This window comes from Marmota flaviventris, chromosome 5, assembly GCF_047511675.1.
Source record: "Marmota flaviventris isolate mMarFla1 chromosome 5, mMarFla1.hap1, whole genome shotgun sequence".
Classification (NCBI taxonomy): Eukaryota; Metazoa; Chordata; class Mammalia; order Rodentia; family Sciuridae; genus Marmota; species Marmota flaviventris.
This window is the reverse complement of record NC_092502.1, coordinates 137,038,248-137,042,908: the sequence shown is the minus strand read 5'-3', so window position 1 is coordinate 137,042,908 and position 4,661 is coordinate 137,038,248.

Here is a 4,661-nt window from a genome sequence, read left to right as displayed (position 1 = left end):
AGAACTTTGAGTCATTCTCTCAGAGAGTGGTAAATTATCTCTGTGCTTGCATACCTGGAAACACATTGATTTCATGATTTACTCTTGATAACTTTGTTGAGGATGAGATTCCAAGTAAATAATTTTCACCTTCATGAATATATATCCCATTATATACTAACGTCATTTACTTAAGGCAATGGCTCTGTTGCTGGAATAGTATTCATCTATATCTAAATTATCTATCATGTATATAAAATTTACAAAATTTTAATATTCCTTTACATCTTAGACATCCCAGATTTTCACTTTAAGGCCTATCAGTATGCAAGAGAGTGAATTTTATTGTGTTAACCTAGCCAAGCTGGATTTACACTTCTTAGACCACTCTTCCTTTTGTTCTTATCAAATGGAAATGATTACAAGAGAAATTTCCATAGGATTGGAATGCAGTGAAGATGAACCCTTTTTTATTTTCTTTTTTTAAATGCTCAAGTCAGGGTAGGAAACCAAGACCTATAAGGTTACCTATCTTCCAGCTTACTTGTTTGGCCTGGGACACATGTAGGCCCTTAGTGATTTTGCCTTCTATGAAATCTCTCCATGAGCTTGGGTCAAATGGGCACAAATGTGCAGTTTCTTGGAAAAGGATGCATGCTTGTCCTGTGGACAGCCACATCATTAAGGCTGAAACCAGTGAGAGTCAGATATAGAATATATATTTTCAAACATTGCATTTTATCCAATTATTTTTCTTGATTTTTCACAATCGAGGTTCAAATATTTTCTTGATCCTTGTATTAGATTGTCCATGTAATCAGTTCCATACCAAACAAAAAAGCAAAGCAAAGATTGTACACATTTCTTAACCAGCTCCCATATGGTGTATATACTAATGCCTACAGGAAATCTCTTCATATCACTCAGCGTGGTTCTCCTTTTCATAATAAACCTTGAACGATTTCTTACTTCTCATTCATTCATGCTGTTTGCTTATTGATATATTTTTCTATGGTGATGTGTCAGTATTTATTCAGCTATTAAATTTTTTCAGCCATTATTTCATAAAATGTCACCTTTTTGTAAATAATTTTTTAGTTATAGATGGACACAAAACTTATTTTATTTATTTATTTTTTATGTAGTGGTGAGGATCAAAACCAGTTCCCCACATATGCTAGCTAAGTACTCTACTACTGAGCCACAATCCCAGCCCCAAAATGTTGCTTTCTAAATACACCTTCTATACATAGATTCTTTCAGTATTCTCTAGTGGAACCCTGATGGCTTTTATTCCACATCTGTATTTTTTTTTTCACATTTGTATTTGGACAGCATTATAATGTGATCTCTCAATAATGTTTCAACAAACTAATTCCCTCTCTAATGTTCTCAAAATAGATTTTATCACATATTAAAGTCATTTTTCTATGTACTTATTTTTTCAGTACAGATTATTTAATCAGTTCCTTTGATTTTATTTTTTCTCTTTGTAAAATTTGTTATGTCATTTCTTTAGATTATAATCCTTATTTTTTTTCAATACTCACAGCATGTCCTTTTATTTTGGATAGGGGTGTGTACTGTGGATTGAATTGAGGAACCCAGGGGTGCTCTACCACTGAGCCACATCTCCTGCACTTTTTATTTATTTTTATCTAGAGACAGGGTCTTGCTGAATTGCTCAGGGCCTCACTAATTTGATTAGCCTGGTTTTGAACTTGCAATCTTCTTGCCTCAGTCTACAGAACCTCTGGGATTACAGGCGTGTGCCATGGCGCCTAGCTCATGGAATCTCCTTTACAACTATAAGGAACTCCAAAATATATACTTAAAAGTCATTCAGAATGTGACATTATTTTCATTGTGTCAAGAATTAATCTTTCTATGTTTTTATTTTTCACTGTTCTTTTCACCTATAGTTTTTTTAAATTGTGTTGGTTTTTTTTCTTTCTTTTCACCTTTATTGGATATTAATTTTTTTTCTTTTTTTATTAGTAGTTGTTCACAACATTACAAAGCTCTTGACATATCATATTTCATACATTTGATTCAAGCAGATTATGCACTCCGATTTTTACCCTGTATAAATATTGCAGATTCACATTGGTTCCACATCCACTTTTTTACATATTGCCATATAGTGTCTGTTGTATTCTGCTGCCTTTCCTATCCTCTACTATCCCCCCTCCCCTCCCCTTCCCCGCTCCCCTCCCCTCTCATCTTCTCTCTCTACCCCATCTACTGTAATTCATTTCTCTCTCTTGTTTTTTTTTCCCCCTTTCCCCTCACTTCCTCTTATATGTAATTTTGTATAACAATGAGGGTCTCCTTCCTTTACCATGCAATTTCCCTTATCTCTCACTTTCCCTCCCCCCTCTCGACCCTGTTTAATGGGGATCTTCTTCTCATGCTCTTCCTCCCTATTCTGTTCTTAGTTGGTCTCCTTATATCAAAGATGACATTTGGCATTTGTTTTTTAGGGATTGGCTAGCTTCACTTAGCATAATCTGCTCTAGTGTCATCCATTTCCCTGCAAATTCCATGATTTTGTCATTTATTAGTGCAGAGTAATACTCCATTGTGTATAAATGCCAATTTTTTTTTATCCATTCATCTATTGAAGGGCATCTAGGTTGGTTCCACAGTCTAGCTAATGTGAATTGTGCTGCAATGAACATCAATGTAGCAGTATCCCTATAGTATGCTCTTTTAAGGTCTTCAGGGAATATTCAAGAAGGGCAATAGCTGGGTCAAATGGTGGCTCCATTCCCAGCTTTCCCAGGAATCTCCATACTGCTTTCCAAATTGGCCGCACCAATTTGCAGTCCCATCAGCAATGTACAAGTGTAACCTTTTCCCCACATCCTCACCAGCACTTGTTGTTGTTTGACTTCATAATGGCTGCCAATCTTACTCGAGTGAGATGGTATCTTAGGGTGGTTTTGATTTGCATTTCTCTGACTGCTAGAGATGGTGAGCATTTTTTCATGAAATTCATATGAAAAAATAAAAGACCCAGAATAGCAAAAGCAACTCTAAGCAGGAAGTGTGAATCAGGCGGCATAGCGATACCAGATTTCAAACTATACTACAGAGCAATAGTAACAAAAACAGCATGGTACTGGTACCAAAACAGGCGGGTGGACCAATGGTACAGAATAGAGGACACAGAGACTAATCCACAAAGTTACAACTGTCTTATATTTGATATAAATATAAGGGGCTAAAAGCATGCAATGGAGGAAGGATAGCATCTTCAACAAATGGTGCTGGGAAAACTGGAAATCCATATGCAACAAAATGAATCTGAATCCCCTTCTCTCACCATACACAAAAGTTAACTCAAAATGGATCAAGGAGCTTGGTATCAAATCAGAGACTCTGCATCTGATAGAAGAAAAAGTTGGCTCTGATCTACATATTGTGGGGTCGTGCTCCAAATTCCTTAATAGGACACCCATATCACAAGAGTTAATAACAAGAATCAACAAATGGGACTTACTTAAACTAAAAAGTTTTTTCTCAGCAAGAGAAACAATAAAAGAGGTAAATAGGGAGCCTACATCATGGGAACAAATTTTTACTCCTCACACTTCAGATAGAGCCCTAATATCCAGAGTATACAAAGAACTCAAAAAATTAAACAATAAGATAACAAGTAACCCAATCAACAAATGGGCCAAGGACCTGAACAGACACTTCTCAGAGGAGGACATACAATCAATCAACAAGTACATGGATATTAATTTTTTTATTCTTTCTCTGTCTTTGTGTTCAGCTGATTTAACCCATTTTCTTTTCTATTTAGGGCCACCAAGTCATAAGAAAGTCTTACATTGCTGCCTCTGTCTTCTTATCTTGGCTAAATTATTTTTAGGCACTGAATGAGGTAGCAGCTTTGATCGTTTTTCATAATGACTTCCTGCCTATTTCCTCTCATTAACCTAGTTATGAATTGTCAAATTAACAGCTGTAAACAGTGGTCACAGGATTTCTTTTAAACTGGAAGGTATGGTATAGGGTGGATAATGCTGCCTTTAATTTATTGATACATAATAATTATACATAGCAGTGAGATTCATTATGGCATATTCATTCGTGCATATAATATAATTTTGATCAATTTATCTCTCTAACAACTCCCCTTGCCCTTTTTCTTTCCTCCTCATCATCTTCTTCTATCTCCAGTGTCTCTCCCCTGCCCCCCATGAGATCCATTTTTTTTTTAACTTTTTTTTCTCCTATGAAAGAAAACATAGGACCTTTGCCTTTTATGAGTTTGGCTTAGAGCAATTAGCATGATGTTCTCCAGTTCTATCCATTTACCAGTAAATGTAATAATTTCACACATATATGTGGCTGAATACAACTCTATTGTGTACATATACCATATTTCTTTATCCACTTATCTGTGGGTGGACACCTAGACTGGTAACAACACTCAGGTATTGTGAATCTTCCTGCTATAAATATAGGTATGCATACATAGTAGCCTGATTTCAGTCCATTGACTCACATAAGGTAGTTTGCTATAACCTGCAATGGAGACGTATTTAAGCAGGTATGCATAGAGAGTCTATTTTAAGATTATATTCCATTGTTGCATGAATGTATCAGTATTGGATTTTAATTTAGGAAAGTCTTTTAAAATTGCTGTCTTAAAATTTCATTTATTACTG